Raw genomic sequence first — 18,645 nt, forward strand, 5'->3', positions numbered from 1 at the left:
ATAATTGATAGCTTTCGAAAGAAAACACTCTGACGTGTCCAGAACTGCAAAGATATTTTCTGTGCGTGCCCTAGAACGTGAGCTTCAGGCAAAACCAAGATGAGACGGCATCCAGGAAATGAGCAGGATTTTTAAGGCTCTGTTTTCCATTGTCTCCTTATATGGCTGTGAATGCGAGAGGAGTAAGTCTGCCCTTTCTGTCGTTTCCCCAAGGTGTCTGCAGCATTGTGACGTATTTGTAGGCATATCATTGGAAGATTGACCATAAGAGACCACATTTACCAGGTGTCCGCCCGGTGTCCTGCGCCGAAATTGGTGCGCAAAAGTCAGCTGCAAGTATTTTTCCACAGAATTCAGAGGAGAATGCAGGCTTCCACAAACGATATATCAATGAAGAGATATGTGAAAAACACCTTGAGGATTGATTCCAAACAACGTTTGCCATGTTTCGGTCGATATTATGTAGTTAATCCGGAAAAAGTTTTACGTTGTAGGTGACTGAATTTTCGGTTCGTTTCGGTAGCCAGACGCAATGTAGAAAACGGAACGATTTCTCCTACACACAGACGCTTTCAGGAAAAACTGCGCATTTGGTATGTAACTGAGAGTCTCCTCATTGAAAACATCAGAAGCTCTTCAAAGGTAAATGATTTTATTTATTTGGTTATCTGGTTTTTGTGAAAATGTTGCGTGCTAAATGCTACTCAAAATGCTATGCTAGCTTTGCATACTCTTACACAAATTAGTCAATTTCTATGGTTCAAAAGCATATTTTGAAAATCTGAGATGACAGTGTTGTTAAGAAAAGGCTAAGCTTGAGAGCAGACGCATTATTTTCATTTTATTTGCGATTTTCAGAAATCGTTAACGTTGCGTTATGCTAATGAGCCTGAGGCTTTAGTCACAAACCCGGATCCGGGATGGGGAGTTTCAAGAAGTTAAGAACAAATTCTTATTTACAACGACGGCATTTCCCGGACGACGTTGGGCAAATGGCGCCACCTTATGGGACTCCCAATCACGGCGAGATGTGATACAGCCTGGATTTTAACCAGGGATTTTAGTGATGCCTCTTGCACTGAGATGCAATGCCTTAGACTGCTGCGCCACTTGGGAGCCCAAATGTGTGGACCCTCATCACTAGTGCTGTGGCAATTATTGGAAATTAGCAGAGGTATAGATACCGCAGATCATTTTGAGAAGCTGATATAGAACCTAATACACAATAACAAATGTAAGAATCCTTAAGATTCACAAATATGCATACAAACGGGAAAGAAGAGGCGTTTCTACCTAAGATGCTGGGTTACTAACATGATGCTAACACACAAGGATATTGATACAACACTGCAAGAAAACAAAAGCTGTGTACAAAGACTGCTTGCCTTTAATTTCAATCCCATTGTTCTCACTGCATCAGAACCCCAAGCTAGTTATTCACTGTACATAAAAGGACACACAAGATTTGGGATAAAACTTACTATGTCATGGCAGGTGCCACCGGTCTCACACAAGGTGGATGGAGGCTGACAGCACTGAAAAAACAAAATATTCCAATCCAATCAGAGAGATGCTGTAGGAGCTTCCTGCAGGCAAGGGGATTTACTGAAGCGAGACGCATGCCTCAGAGACCATATCAGCATGGCATGTCTATAACAAACCATGCCCACAATCTGTTTCATCTTCCCTCCGTGGTGGTTGGCATGGGCTGTTAAGTCAATCGTGGATTGTGGTGAGCATATTGATTTTCTGCTGGAGTCTCCCATACATCATGGCATGGTTTGGCTCAGAGAGCTGGGTCCAATTCAACATCTCATGGCTCGTTAGTCAACTTTTTCAATATGATCTGAATAGAGATATATGGTTTTCCGACACAACACAAAGACAGGTGTGTTGTAGAATTATTTTCTTGTGACAAATAAAGAAGAACAAATAGGTTTCAGAAGAAAAGTTATCTATAGTAAAAAAAACTCACCTTGCTGAAATGGCATTTTATTCCTGCAATTATTTGTCAGTAAACAGCTTTACAGTAAGCTTTACTTTATCTGAATATTCAATCTGTAGATGTTCTACAGACTATCAGTAACATTTAAACTAACTCTAACCCTAGCTCTAACCCTAACCTTAACCCTTGTACTAACCTTAACCCTAAACCAATACCCTAACCCTTATTCTAAACCTAACCCTAACCCTAATCTTAGAAAGCAGTTGCTTATCAACAGTTTGTATATTTACAGTGAGTAAATATAGAGTGAGTGTTTATTAATGTTTTTTGATCATGAGCAGAAGATGGTGCTTATCACAGTGATTCGATCGTATTTCAGTCTTTATGCGGCTGTTCATTTGTTCAGTGAAGCATCAATATCGATAGTAGCTATCACTCTGTGTCGCGCTGCAAGGTGCCCTATCAGCAAAAGTCTACATTTTAAGGGTCATCTCGGTCACATTAGTTAGTGTAAATGTTGTGCAAATTATTTCTGACTATGGCTGTTTAGTTTTGTGCCAATAAAAATAAGGGGTTAAGTATGTGTAAAAAATACACCTGAGCTTTCTTGTATCTCCTAGATAAAGGACAGACACGTCAAAACCTTATTCCTTCATGAATATTTTTTTTACTGTCTTTGTCATTTATGAATGTGTTATTCAATGTGTTTCTATGGGCTATAGTAGTAAAGGCCAAATTCAATATTTTATGAACTAATAATAACAATTTTAAACAAATGATACCTACAGAGATCCTAAAAATCTAAATCAAATAGCTAAATGAACCATGGTATGACCATCTTAAAACAGTTCCACATGTTAGCTTAGTAGTGATTGCATTCGTTTTGGAACCGGGCTGCCTCGTGGGCATGAGGCAGGGTTCCAAAAGTGGTGTAGGTTAAGCACATGGAGAAATGAGCAGGATTCTGTGTTTTCATGCTTAAGTAATTGTTTTTAATGAAAACAATTTATCTTCCTTCCCAAGATTTTATGTCTAAGCCCCCCCGGTGGCTTACACTTTCAGAGGTTAAGCTAGAAATGCATTCAACTTAACTTGCAGACTGGTCTGGATTGGTGCACTTGTATAGCTACTCTTTTGCTGCTTTTCTGTACTCATTAGTGCATACTGTTGCCATAAGTCACAACTAGTAGCATACATTTTACAGTATAATTTCAGTGAACAGTTATATTTACTTCATCCTTATCAGCAGCAGTAAGTTGCTGATTTATTAGCCATGTTCTAATGTGGCATGCATTTGACATAGGCAGTCCCTCCCTGTCAGCCAATCTTTGTGTTCTTGTAGTATTATTCTAGTGAAAGCTTAGTGACTCGATTCTTACTTCTTGCTATTGTATTGTATGCCAATTGAAGTGATTGCTTAATTCTAGTCCTCATGTATTAGCTATTAATTAATCTTCTGCATATATTTTGTCATCTTCATGCCTTACATACTATCATATGTTTTAGGCTGCAACTCTTGAAGCTGTGGTGAATGTTCCCACCGTCTGGTGTTAGCTTATATTCTTTGCTTCATTATCTACACACAGTACTGCATAATGGTATGGCTGCCAATATTGCATTCGTCAGAGCAATCTCTGGGTATTACTTAACCTCTTACACCTATGGTGGCGCTATTTCATTTTTGGAAGAAAAACGTTCCCGTTTTAAACAAGATATTTTGTCACAAAAAGATGCTCGACTATGCATATAATTGCTACTGTTCGAAAGAAAACACTCTGACGTGTCCAGAAATACAAATATCTTCTCTGTGCGTGCCCTTTAACGTGAGCTTCAGGCAAAACCAAGATGACTTGGCATCCAGGAAATGACAAGGATTTTTGAGGCTCTGTCTTTCATGATCTCCTTATATGGCTGTGAACGCAAGAGGAATGAGTCTGCCCTTTCTGTCGTTTCCCCAAGGTGTCTGCAGCATTGTGACGTATTTGTAGGCAGATCATTGGAAGATTGACCATAAGAGACCACATTTACCAGGTGTCCGCCCGGTGTCCTGCGCCGAAATTGGTGCGCAAAAGTCACCTGCCAGTATTTTTCCATGGGGCACAGAGAGAGAAGCAAGCTTCCACGAACTGCATGTCAATGAAGAGATATGTGAAAAAACACCTTGAGGATTGATTCCAAACAACGTTTGCCATGTTTCGGTCGATATTATGTAGTTAATCCGGAAAAAGTTTCACGTTGTAGGTGACTGCATTTTCGGTTCGTTTCGGTAGCCAGGCGCAATGTAGAAAACGGAACGATTTCTCCTACACACAGACGCTTTCAGGAAACACTGCGCATCTGGTATGTGGCTGGGAGTCTCCTCATTGAAAACATCAGAAGCTCTTCAAAGGTAAATGATTTTATTTATTTGGTTATCTGGCTTTTGTGAAAATGTTGCGTGCTACATGCTACACAAAATGCTATGCTAGCTTAGCATACTCTTACACAAATTAGTCAATTTCTATGGTTCAAAAGCATATTTTGAAAATCTGAGATGACAGTGTTGTTAAGAAAAGGCTAAGCTTGAGAGCAGATGCATTATTTTAATTTTATTTGCGATTTTCAGAAATCGTTAACGTTGCGTTATGCTAATGAGCCTGAGGCTTAGTCACAATCCCGGATCCGGGATGGGGAGTTTCAAGAGGTTAAAGTAAGATGGCGCCGACATACATGGCAGCAACTTTGCAGTATTTTGTTTTTGAGTGTGATATTTCTTACATTATTAGCCCAGAATGATTTTTTTTGTGTTATTACATACAGCTGGAAATAACTTGGGATATCAGAGTGACGTTAACTAACCAGCATTATGACCACGAATATGACTTTCCCGAATTGGATCCTTTGTTCATACCACCCATGGCATTTTAACTTATCCCAGAGATTGCTCCAAGTTGCCGCCTGCGGAGAAGAGGTATTCATAGCACACCAGCCACCATTCTGAGTATATTACTCGGTAATGTTCAGTCTCTGGACAATAAAGTAGATGAGCTCAGGGCGAGGATCTCCTTCCAGAGAGACATCAGGGACAGCAACATACTGTCTCTGGGTATACTGTCCCCATCCATACAGCCAGCTGGGTTCTCAGTACATCGCACAGACAGGAATAAAAAACTATCCAGGAAGAAGAAAGGCGGTGGTGTATGTTTCATGATTAACTACTCATGGTGTGATTGTGATAATGTACAGAAAGTCCTTTTGTTCACCTGACCTAGAATACCTCACAATCAAATGCCAACTGTATAACCTCCCAAGATAATTCTTATCAGTTATAGTCACAGCCGTGTATATTCCCCCATAAGCCAATACCATGATGGCCATCAAGGAACTACACTGAACTTTGTGTAAACTGGAAACCACATATCCTGAGGTCACATTTATTGTAGCTGGGGATTTTAACAAGGCAAATTTGTTCTATCAACACATTGACTGTACAGTAGTACTCTCGCTGGAAAAACACTTGACCACTGCTACTCCCCCTTCCGGAATGCCTACAAGGCCCTCCCTCACCCTCCCTTCGCAAATCAGATCATGACTCCATTTTGCTCCTCCCTTCTTATAGGCAGAAACTCAAACAGGAAGTACCCATGCTAAGGTCTATTTAACGCAGGAATCCATGCTTCAAGACTGGTTTGATCACACGGACTGGGAAATGTTCCCAGTAGCCTCTAAGAACAACATTAACGTATACACGGACACAGTGACTAAGTTCATCAGGAAGAGTATAGGAGATGTTATTCCCACTGTGACCATTAACTTCTTGGATATAGGGGGCGCTATTTTAATTTTTGGATGAAAAACGTTCCCGTTTTAAACAAGATATTTTGTCACGAAAAGATGCTTGACTATGCATATAATTGACAGCTTTGGAAAGAAAACACTGACATTTCCAAAACTGCAAATATATTGTCTGTGAGTGCCACAGAACTGATGTTACAGGCGAAACCCAGATAAAAATACAATCAGGAAGTGCCGCATGTTTTCAAACCGCCTCGTGCCAGTGACTCCTTATATGGCTGTGAATGGGCCACGAATGAGCTTAGGCTTTCTGTCGCTTCCCCAAGGTGTCGACAGCATTGTGACGTATTTGTAGGCATGTCATTGGAAGATAGACCATAAGAGACTACATCTACTAGGTGGTCGCTTGGTGTCCTCTGTTGCAATTATTGCGTAATCTCCAGCTGCAGTATTTTTCCGTTTGCTTCTGATGGGAAACCAACTGTCAGGACTGATACATTATCGAATAGATATGTGAAAAACACCTTGAGGATTGATTCTAAACAACGTTTGCCATGTTTTTGTCGATATTATGGAGCTAATTTGGAAAAAGTTTGGCGTTGTAGTGACTGCATTTTCCGGTCTTTTTCTTAGCCAAACGTGATGAACAAAACGGAGCTATTTCGCCAACACAAATTATCTTTTTGGAAAAAATGAACATTTGCTATCTAACTGAGAGTCTCGTCATTGAAATCTTCCGATGTTCTTCAAAGGTAAATGATTTTATTTGAATGCTTTTCTTGTTTTTGTGAAAATGTTGCCTGCTGAATGCTAGGCTTAATGCTATGCTAGGCTATCAATAATCTTACACAAATTTTTGTGTAGCTTTGGTTGAAAAGCATATTTTGAAAATCTGAGATGACAGTGTTGTTAACAAAAGGCTAAGCTTGTGTTTGAATATATTTATTTCATTTCATTTGCGATTTTCATGAATAGGAAACGTTGCGTTATGGTAATGCGCTTGAGGCTATAATTACGCTCCCGGATACGGGATTGCTCGTCGCTAGAGGTTAAAACCTACCCAAAACGTAAAACGTAAAGTGGGAACCATCAGATTTATCCACGGCCAGCTTTTGTATGCTAAAAACATACTGTTTGAACATACACTCCTTTACAGTTTTACTGGAGGACACGACAGTGGTAGTGGTGTGGGGGCTGTGCTTTGGCAAAAGTGGGTGGGGTTATATCCTTCCTGTTTGGCCCTGTCCGGGGTTGTACTCGGATGGGGCCACAGTGTCTCCTGACCCCTCCTGTCTCAGCCTCCAGTATTTATGCTGCAGTAGTTTATGTGTCGGGGGGCTAGGGTCAGTTTGTTATATCTGGAGTACTTCTCCTGTCCTATTCGGTGTCCTGTGTGAATCTAAATGTGCGTTCTCTAATTCCCTCCTTCTCTCTTTCTTTCTCCCTCTCGGAGGACCTGAGCCCTAGGACCATGCCCCAGGACTACCTGACATGATGACTCCTTGCTGACCCCAGTCCACCTGGCTGTGCTGCTGCTCCAGTTTCAACTGACCTGAGCCCTAGGACCATGCCCCAGGACTACCTGACATGATGACTCCTTGCTGTCCCCAGTCCACCTGACCGTGCTGCTGCTCCAGTTTCAACTGTTCTGCCTTATTATTATTCGACCATGCTGGTCATTTATGAACATTTGAACATCTTGGCCATGTTCTGTTATAATCTCCACCCGGCACAGCCAGAAGAGGACTGGCCACCCCACATAGCCTTGTTCCTCTCTAGGTTTCTTCCTAGGTTTTGGCCTTTCAAGGGAGTTTTTCCTAGCCACCGTGCTTCTACACCTGCATTGCTTTCTGTTTGGAGTTTTAGGCCTGGTTTCTGTACAGCACTTTGAGATATCAGCTGATGTACGAAGGGCTATAGAAATTAATTTGATTTGATTTAATTTGACAGCAAGAAAATACAAACTGTATGCCTATATGTAATGTTTTTCTTTTATCTTTTATTGAAGTATTTGTAGTGGTTGAACAACAAAAACGGAGAAAAAATTGACAACTTAATTGTTTGGAAGAACTTGCAGTGCCTCTGTGTGCGACTGCCTTGAGCAGCAGATTGAGGGACTTCGGAGGGGAAATCCTGCGCAGTGAGGCGTAGGGGATTGTCTGCAGCATGCTCCCAGTGTATGGATGCTGAGGGGTGTAGTGCTCCTCAAGCAGCTCTCTCATGAGGTTCTCTGTACTTTTGGTAGGTAATCACTTCACCTGTGAGGCAGAGGCAGAGGGGTGGGGAGGATGAGTTTGTGGAGAGAATGAGGGTGTGGGTATGACGATTCCCCCATGCACAAAGCGAGGTCCATACAGAAATGGTTTGACGAGGTTGGTGTGGAAGAACTTGACTGTACTGCACAGAGCTCTGACTTCAACCCATCGGACACCTTTGGTGATGAATTGCGAGCCAGGCCTAATCGCCCAACATCAGTGCCCGACCTCACTAATGCTCTTGTGACTGAATGGAAGCAATTTCCCGCAGCAATATTCCAGCATCTAGTGGAATGCATTCCCAGATGAGTGGAGTCTGTTATAGTAGCAAAAGGGGACAAACTCCATATTAATGGCCATAATTTTGGAATGAGATGTTCGACGAACAGGTGTCCACATACTCCTGGTCATGTAGTGTATGTGGCCATTGAGGACAGCAGTGTCGATCAGATGGAAAAATATATTCCCATACCACCAAGCTCATTCCACAAAACTGTTTATCATATCCGCCTTATCCAGTGCCCCCATTTTGAGGTTATAGTCAAGCACACAGTCTGGTTTTATCTTTTCTTCTCCCGTGAGGTGGTCCACCTTCCCTGTGGCCTACATGTTTGTTGTATGGACAGTAGAGAGGACATGGACATCTCGTTTGTCATGCCACAGCTGTTGACTGTTCTCCTTGATCTCCACCTCCCTCCTCTGCATATTCCTGCTTCCAAATGCCGTCATCTCCTTTCTGTTCGACCAGACTGTCACAGGCCCCTCTGCGGTTGGAGAGCAGATGCTGGAAGAGGGTGGGCCAGTTGTACCAATTTTCCACTTTAAAGGTGTGAACCTTCCCGAGATGAGGACCCAGCATAGTCACGGACCCGGACATCCCAAGCCGCTCATAATGCTGGATGTCAGTGGTGGTCTCTGTGTAGACTATAATGTCCTGGACAAAATTTGTCAATAACATAACAAAGAACTGGACAGAGGGAAAATATTCACAGAACGTCAGCCTAGCCTTCCATAACATCAGGTGCTCGTCAATGCATAGGCCCTTGTATGGCACAAAGAAATGACCAAATGCTGATGTCAGATTGGTAAGTACATTTCTTATTTTGTGTAGGGGTCATTAAGATTGGCAGTAGCATTGTTGACTAAATGCAGGCATTTTATCAGCACAAGGAAGCTGCCTTGGGAAAAGAGAGTGGCATAGAAGGGAGTTGCAAAAAACATAGGATCCGTGCTCCAGTATTCCCTTAGGGAGTTCTTCACTATTCCCATGAGAAGGACTGTCACCAGGAAGGTTTACATTTCATTAATTGTGGTTGTCACCCATTTAGTGAGCTTCCTCCTCCCTCTGGCTCTCTCTTCTACTGTAGCTCCAAGGCATAGTGATTGGTCTCCTCCACACTATTTTCTCCCACCAGCTCCTCTGTCAGAAACAGCACTCTGCCTCAGAGGGAGATGGCAAGAGGCTTTACACTCCAGAGTGGGACTCAAAGCCAACAGCAGGGCCAGGAGGTGTGAAATGGCGGGCGGCCTTCCAGCTACCGCAGACCTGCCATACTTCACCCTCTACTTGTCTGCCTCCATCACTATCAGCATTTTCAGAGGGACCTGGGACTTGGTTGGTTGGCAAGGGGTCCTAAGATTCAGGGTTCACAATGGCCACAAGTCTGGGCGGCTGCTCCTTACAGTCAGAATATGATTCCTGACTTTCAAACTCCGACTCAATTTACAAAAATATCCAGAATTTCCGCATTTGTGAGATGTCTCCATTTGAATGACATTTCAAATGCTACAGCTACATACATATACAACAACACTGAGTGGCTCTGAGTGTGTGTCAGAGGTTACATGATTGACTGCCGGCACATGTCAATAAACCATTTTCAGCAAATGGTTTGTGTGGTAATAATATATCTATTTACTGTTTTATTCACATGTTTTCAAGTACTGGTGACAAATCATGCATCCAGTGTCTTGCATAGATTGTAATAGACACATGATGTGCATAAATGCTTTTTTAAAGGTTGTACTGATTATGATGAGCTAATGCCAAGCTAATTGCCACCTACAGTGCATTCAGAAAGTATGCAGACCTCTTGACTGCTTCCACATTTTGTTATCATACAGCCTTATTCTAAAATTGATAAAATAGTTTTTTCCCCTTATCAATCTACACACAATTCCAAATAATGACAAAGCAAAAACAGTTTTTTAGAAAGGTATGCATTCAAACCCTTAACTCTGTCCTTTGTTGAAGCACCTTTGGCAGCGATTACGGCCTCAAGTCTTCTTGGGTGTGACGCTACAAGCTTCCACAACTGTATCTAGGGAGTTTCTCCCATTCTTTTCATTTTTTCAGGCCTCTCCAGGGATGTCGGATGGGGTTCAAGTCCGAGCTCTGGTTGGGCAACACAAGGACATTCAGGCACTTGTCCCGAGGCCACTCCTGCTTTGTCTTGGCTTTGTGCTTAGATTTGCTGTCCTGTTAGAAGGTGAACCTTCGCCCCAGTTGGGTCCTGAGCACTCTGGACTAGATTTTCACCAAGGATCTCTCTTGCGGCCATTGTACATTGCTCTGTTAATATTTCCCCTCAATCCTGACTTGTCTCCCAGTCCCTGCTGCTGAAAAACAGCCCCGCAGCATAATTATGCCACCACCATGCTTGCCGTAGGGATGGTGCCAGGTTTCCTCCAGATGTGACACTTGGCATTCAGGCCAAAGAGTTCAATGTTGGTTTCATCAGACCAGAGAATATTGTCTCTCATGGTCTGAGAGTCTTTAGGGTGTCTTCTGCCTTTTACTGAAGAGTTGCTTCTGTCTGGCCACTGTACCATACAGGCCTGATTGGTGGAGTGCTGCAGAGACGGTTGTCCTTCTAGAAGATTCTCCCATCTCTACAGAGGAACTCTAGAGGTCTTTCAGAGTGAGCATCGGGATCTTGGTCACCTTCCTGACCAAGACCCTTTTTCCCCGATTGCTCAGTTTGGCCGGGCAACCAGCTCTAGGAAGAGCATTGGTGGTTACAAACTTCATCCATTTAAGAATAATGGAGGCCACTGTGTTCTTGGGGAGCTTCAATGCTGCAGACATGTTTTGGTACCCTTCCCCAGATCTGTGACTGAGAAGACACAATCCTGTCTCGGAGCTCTACGGACAATTCTTTCAACCTCGTGGCTTGGATATTGCTCTGACGTGGACTGTCAACTGTGGCACCTTATATAGACAGGTGTGTGCCTTTCCAAATAATGTCCAATCAATTGCATTTACCACAGGTGGACTCTAATCAAGTTGTCAAACATCTCAATGATGATCAATGGAAACAGGATGCATCTGAGCTCATTTTCGAGTCTCACAGCAAAGGGTGTGAATATTTATGTAAATAAATACTTTCCGAATGCACTGTACAGTTGTGCAATTGTGCAAGTTCCCTCACTTAAAAAAGATGAGGCCTGTAATTTTCATCATATGTACACTTCAACTATGGCAGACGAAATGAGAAGAAAAAAATCCAGAAAATCACATTGTAGGATTTTTAATGAATTTATTTGCAAATTATGGTGGAAAATAAGTATTATTATGTCTGGTGGCTGTAGTTTCTGTCAGTTGAGTAAGTAGAATGTTCACACCCATGTTCTCATACATTATCTGGTTTTACCATCATCCATGGCTGTTGTTAACATTTAGTGGTCACTTTCTCCGGCTTCTCCCCAGCTCGATAGTTATCTAATAGTGGTTGATAATTGTTCTTGCTTCATCTCAGATTGCCCCTTACAGGATAAAACAGGCATTCTTACAAGTCAGAAGTCAGAAGTCAGAAGTTTACATACACTTAGGATGGTGTCATTAAAACTCGTGTTCAACCACTCCAAAAATGTCTTGTTAATCTTGGAACTACCCCCCCCGGATCCGGGAGAATTGTCATCAACTGTCATCTACCAATATAGACAGGGCTCTAACTCCTCTAGCTCCACAATGAAATAGGGTGCAGGTCAGGCAGCAGGCTGCTAGCCAGCCTGCCAGCATAGTGGAGTCTGCCACGAGCACAGTCAGTGTAGTCAGCTCAGCTATCCCCATTGAGACCGTGTCTGTGCCTCGACCTAGGTTGTGCAAAACTAAACATGGCGGTGTTCGCCTTAGCAATCTCACTAGGATAAAGACATCATCCATTCCTGTGATTATTGAAAGAGATCATGATACCTCACATCTCAAAATAGGGCTACTTAATGTTAGATCCCTTACTTCAAAGGCAATTATAGTCAATGAACTAATCACTGATCATAATCTTGATGTGATTGGCCTGAAACATGGCTTAAGCCTGATGAATTTACTGTGTTAAATGAGGCCTCACCTCCTGGCTACACTAGTGACCATATCCCCAGTGCATCCCGCAAAGGCGGAGGTGTTGCTAACATTTACGATAGCAAATTTCAATTTACAAAAAAAAAGAAGTTTTCGTCCTTTGAGCTTCTAGTCATGAAATCTATGCAGCCTACTCAGTCACTTTTTATAGCTACTGTTTACAGGCCTCCTGGGCCATATACAGCGTTCCTCATTGAGTTCCTTGAATTCCTATCGGACCTTGTAGTCATAGCAGATAATATTCTAATCTTTGGTGACTTTAATATTAACATGGAAAAGTCCACAGACCCACTCCAAAAGGCTTTCGGGGCCATCATCGTGGGTTTTGTCTGTGGGTTTAGTCCAACATGTCTCTGGACCTACTCACTGTCACAGTCATACTCTGGACCTAGTTTTGTCCCATGGAATAAATGTTGTGGATCTTAATGTTTTTCCTCATAATCCGGGACTATCAGACCACAATTTTATTATGTTTGCAATTGCAACAAATTATCTGCTCAGACACCAACCAAGGAACATCAAAAGTCGTGCTATAAATTCACAGACAACACAAAGATTCCTTGATGTCCTTCCAGACTCCCTCTGTCTACCCAAGGACGCCAGAGGACAAAAATCAGTTAACCACCTAACTGAGGAACTCCATTTAACCTAAAAAGCAGCATTCCCCAAGAGAGGATGGCTTTCACTTCAGCAGTAATAAAATCATTAACGTATTTGAGGAAAAGATCATGATTATAAGAAAGCGAATTACAGACTCCTCTTTAAAGAGGAGCTCAGTTGTCCTTCAAAGCTCAGTTGTCCTGAGTCTTCACACCTCTGCCAGGACCTAGGATCAAGAGATGCACTCAAGTGTTTTAGTACTATATCCCTTGACACAATGATGAAAATAATCATGGCCTTTAAACCTTCAAGCTGCATACTGGACCCTATTCCAACTAAACTACTGAAAGAGCTGCTTCCTGTGCTTGGCCCTCCTATGTTGAACATAATAAACGGCTCTCTATCCACCGGATGTGTACCAAACTCACTAAAAGTGGCAGTAATAAAACCTCTCTTGAAAAAGCCAAACCTTGACCCAGAAAATATAAAAAACTATTGGCCTATATCGAATCTTCCATTCCTCTCAAAATGTTTAGAAAAGGCTGTTGCGCAGCAACTCACTGCCTTCCTGAAGACAAACAATGTATACAAAATGCTTCAGTCTGGTTTTAAACCACATCATAGCACTGAGACTGCACTTGTGAAGGTTGTAAATGACCTTTTAATGTTGGGCAAGGCGTTCCCCTCAGGGAACTACCTCCCACGTTCAGCTGAAAAGGTGGTGCAGGGAATTCAAAAATATTATTTTGAAATATTTAACTTTCACACATTAACAAGTCCAATACCTCAAATGAAAGATAAACACCTTGTTCATCTATCCATCATGTCAGATTTTTTAAATGTTTTACAGCGAAAACACACATATATTTATGTTAGACCGCCACCAAACCAAAGAAAAAACGTAGCCATTTTTTCCAGCCAAAGATAAAATCACAAAAGCAGGATTAGAAATAGAATCAATCACTAACCTCTTGAAAATCTTCATCAGATGACAGTCATATGACATGTTACACAGTACATTTATGTTTTGTTCGATAATATGCATTTTTATATCCACAAACCTCAGTTTACATTGACACCATGTTCAGAAATTCCTCCAAAATATCCGGAGGAATTATAGAAAGCTCCGCCAGATAACAGAAATACTCATCATAAACTTTGACTAAAGATACATGTTCTACATATAATTAAAGACACACTGGTTCTTAATGCAACCGCTGTGTCAGAGATTTTTTTTAAATGTTACGGAAAAAGCCTAACATTGCAATAATCTGAGACGGCCTCAGATGTAACAATATTTCTCCGCCATGTTGGAGTCAACAGAAATACAAAATTACAACATAAATATTCCCTTACATTTGATGATCTTTCATCAGAATGTAGTGCAATGAGTCCTAGTTCCACAATAAATCGTTGTTTTGTTCCATAATGTCCAATACTAGTGTCCAATTATTCCAATGCATTTGCTATCACTTTCAGCTCACGTGCCCAAAAACTGAGTGCTGGTCCAAGATAACTTGCATGACAACTTCCAAAAGATATATTCCAGGTCGAATATATATTTTATTTTTTTATTATACCTTTATTTTACTAGGCAAGTCAGTTAAGAACAAATTCTTATTTTCAATGACGGCCTAGGAACAGCGGGTTAACTGCCTGTTCAGGGGCAGAACGACAGATTTTGTACCTTGTCAGCTCGGGGATTTGAACTTGCAACCTTTCGGTTACTAGTCCAATGCTCTAACCACTAGGCTACACTGCTGGTCGAACTAAGTACATAATCAATCTTCAGGATGTTATAGACATATATATCCAATAACGTTCCAACCGGATCATTCGTTTTCATCTGGGCTGATTGGAACAGCCGTAGCAACGTTCACAGCAAATGCTCCATTACACTTTCTACTGAATGAGGACATCTAGTGGAAGGCGTAGGAAGTGTTTCCAGATCCATATCTTGTTGGGAAAGAAGGGGGCGAAGACGTCAAAGTTGCCCCAACAATTCAGAGTGTTTTCTATCCAATAGTAATAATAATATGCATATATTAGCAATCTAGGACAGAGTTTGATGCAGTTCACTATGGGGACGCAATTCATCCAAAGTGAAAATACTGCCCCCTATCCCCAACAAGTTAAATCCGTTCTATCAAATTTCTATCAACATGTTAAATGCGCAACCAGAGGTGAAAAAATATTGATCACCTGTACTCCACACATAGAGATGCATACAAAGCTCTCCCTCGCCCTCCATTTGGTAAATCCGACCACAACGATATCCTCCTGATTCCTCCTTACAAGCAAAATTTAAAGCAGGAAGCACTAGTTACTCAGTTTATAAAAAAGTGATCAGATGAAGCAGATGCTAAACTACAGGACTATTTTGCTAGCACAGACTGGAACATGTTCCGGGATTCTTCCAATGACATTGAGGAATACACCACATCAATCACTGGCTTTATCAATAAGTGCATTGAGGACGTCGTCCTCACAGTGACTGTACGTACACACGCCAACCAGAAGCCATGAATTACAGGCAACATCGGCACTGAGCTAAAGGGTAGAGCTGAGTCTGTAATACTAACATATTTCAAGCAGACCACCATAGTCCCTGTGCTCAAGAACACAAAGGCAACCTTTCCTAAATGACTACAGACCCGTTGCACTCACGTCTGTAGCCATGAAGTGCTTTGAAACGCTGGTAATGGCTCACATCAACACCATTATCCCAGAAACAATAGACCCACTCCAATTTGCATACCGCAGATCCACAGATGATGCACACTCCACACTGCCCTTTCCCACCTGGACAAAAGGAACACCTATGTGAGAATGCTATTCATTGACTACAGCTCAGTGTTCAACACCATAGTACCCTCAAAGCTCAACACTAAGCTAAGGAACCTGGGACTAAACACCTCCCTCTGCAACTGGATCCTGGACTTCCTGACGGGCCGCCCCCAGGTGGTGAGAGTAGGTAGCAACACATCGGCCACACTGATCCTCAACACAGGACCTCCCCAGGGGTGCGTGCTCAGTCCCCAACTGTACTCCCTGTTCACCCACAACTGCATGGCCAGGCACGACTCCAACATCATCATTAAGTTTGCTGACGACACAACAGTGGTAGGCCTGATCACCGACAACGACGAGACAGCCTATAGGGAGGAGGTCAGAGACCTGGCCGGGTGGTGCCAGAATAACAACCCATCCCTCAACGTAACCAAGACTAAGGCGATGATTGTGGACTGCAGGAAAAGGAGCACCTGACACTCCCCCATTCTCATCGACGCTGTAGTGGAACAGGTTGAGAGCTTCAAGTTCCTTGGTGTCCACATCAACAACAAACTAGAATGGTCCAAACACACCAAGACAGTCGTGAAGAGCGCACAACAAAGCCTATTCCCCCTCAGGAAACTAAAAAGATTTGGCATTGGTCCTGAGATCCTCAAAAGCTTCTACAGCTGCAACATCGAGAGCATCCTAACCGGTTGCATCACTGCCTGGTACGGCAATTGCTCGGCCTCCGACCGCAAGGCACTTCAGAGAGGTCCTGGACACCAGGCGGTGCCAGAGGAAGGCCCTAAAAGATGTCAAAGACCCCAACCACCCCAGTCATAGACTGGTCTCTCTACGACCGCATGGCAAGCGGTACCGGAGTGCCAAGTCTAGGACAAAAAAGGCTTCTCAACAGTCCAAGCCATTAAACTCCTGAACAGGTAAAAAAATGGTTACCCGGAATATTTGCATTGTGTAACCCCCCCAACCCCTCTTTTTACACTACTGCTACTCTCTGTTTATCATGTCTGCATAGTCACTTTAACTATACCTACATGTACATACTACCTCAACAAGCCTGACTAACCGGTGTGTTTGTATATAGCCTTGCTACTCTTATTTTCAAATGTATTTTTACTGTTGTTTTATTTCTTTACTTACCTACACACACACACACATACACACACACACACACACACACACACACACATTTTTTTTTGCACTATTGGTTAGAGCCTGTAAGTAAGCATTTCACTATAAGGTTGTATTCGGCGCACGTGACAAATAAACTTTGATTTGATTTGAGAATATAAAAGTAGCAACCCTTTGCCTTGATGACAGCTTTGAACACTCTTGGCATTTGCTCAACCAGCTTCATGAGTTAGTCACCTTTCAATTAACAGTTGTGCCTTGTTAAAAGTTAATTTGTGGAATTTATTTCCTTCTTAATGCGTTTCAGCCAATCAGTTCTGTTGAGACAAGGTATGGTTGGTATACAGAAGATAACCCTATTTGGTAAAAGACCAAGTTCATATAATGGCAAGAACAGCTCAAATAAGCAAAGCGAATTGACAGTCCATCATTACATTATGAAATTGGCTACCATGTAGCGCAGCGGTCTAAGGCACTGCATCTCAGTGTTAGAGGTGTCATGACAGACACCCTGGTTCGAATCCAGGCTGTATTGCAACCGGCTGTGATTGGGAATCCCATTGCGCACAATTTGGCCAGTGTAGGCCATCATTGTAAATAAGAATTTGTTCTTAACTTGCCTAGTAAAATAAAGGTTACATTTAAAATGCAATTATTTTTTAAATATGTTTTGTGGTCAGTTGGACCCCAGTGAAGGAAAAGCAGCCAGCAGGTGATCAGCATATGTGGGAACTCATTCAAGACTGTTGGAAAAGTATTCCAGGTGAAGCTAGTTCAGAGAATGCCAAGAGTGTGCAAAGCTGTCATCCAGGCAAATGGTGGCTACTTTGAAGAATCTAAAATGTAAAATATATTTTGATGATTTAACACTTGTTTGGTTACTACATTATTCCATATGTGTTATTTCATAGTGTTAATGTCTTCACTATTATTCTACCAGATTTAAAATAGTCCAAAAATATATATAAACTTGAATGCATATGTGTCCAAACTTTTGACTGGTACTGTAAGTATTCAGACCCTTTTCTTTGAGACTCGAAATTTAGCTCAGGTGCATGCTGTTTCCATTGATCATCCTTGAAATGTTTCGACAACTTGGAGTCCACATGTGGCGATTTCAATTGATTGGACAAGATTTGTAAAGGCACACACCTGTCTGTATGAGGTCCCACAGTTGACAGTGCATGTTAGAGCAAAATCCAAGCCATGAAGTTGAAGGAATCTGTCTGTAGAACTCCGAGAAAGGATTTTGTCTAGGCACAGATCTGGGGAACGGTACCAAAACATTTCTGATGCATTGAAGGTCCCCAGGAACACAGTGGCCAACATCATTCTTAAATGGAAGAAGTTTGGAACCACCAAGACTCTTCCTAAAGCTGGCCACCTGGCAAAACTGAGTTGTCGGGGGAGAAGGGCTGGGATGTTGTTCAGCGGCAGGGACTGGGAGACTAGTCAGGATGGATGGAGCAAAGTAGAGACAGATCCTTGGTGAAAACCTGCTCCAGGTCGCTCAGGACCGAAGGTTCACACTAAGCACACAGCCAAGACATTGCAGGAGTGGCTTCAGGACGAGTCTCTAAATGTATTTGAGTGGCCCAGCCAGGGCCAGGACTTGAATGCGATCGAACATCTCTGTAGAGAAATAGCTGTGCAGCAACACTCCCCATCCAACTTGACAGAGCTTGAGAGGATCTGCTGTGAAGAATTTGAAAAACTCCCAAAATACAGATGTGCCAAGCTTGTAGCGTCATACCCAAGAAGACCCGAGGAGGCTGTAATCGTTGCCA

This window comes from Oncorhynchus masou, chromosome 6 (assembly GCF_036934945.1).
Source record: "Oncorhynchus masou masou isolate Uvic2021 chromosome 6, UVic_Omas_1.1, whole genome shotgun sequence".
In the NCBI taxonomy this organism is placed as follows: Eukaryota; Metazoa; Chordata; class Actinopteri; order Salmoniformes; family Salmonidae; genus Oncorhynchus; species Oncorhynchus masou.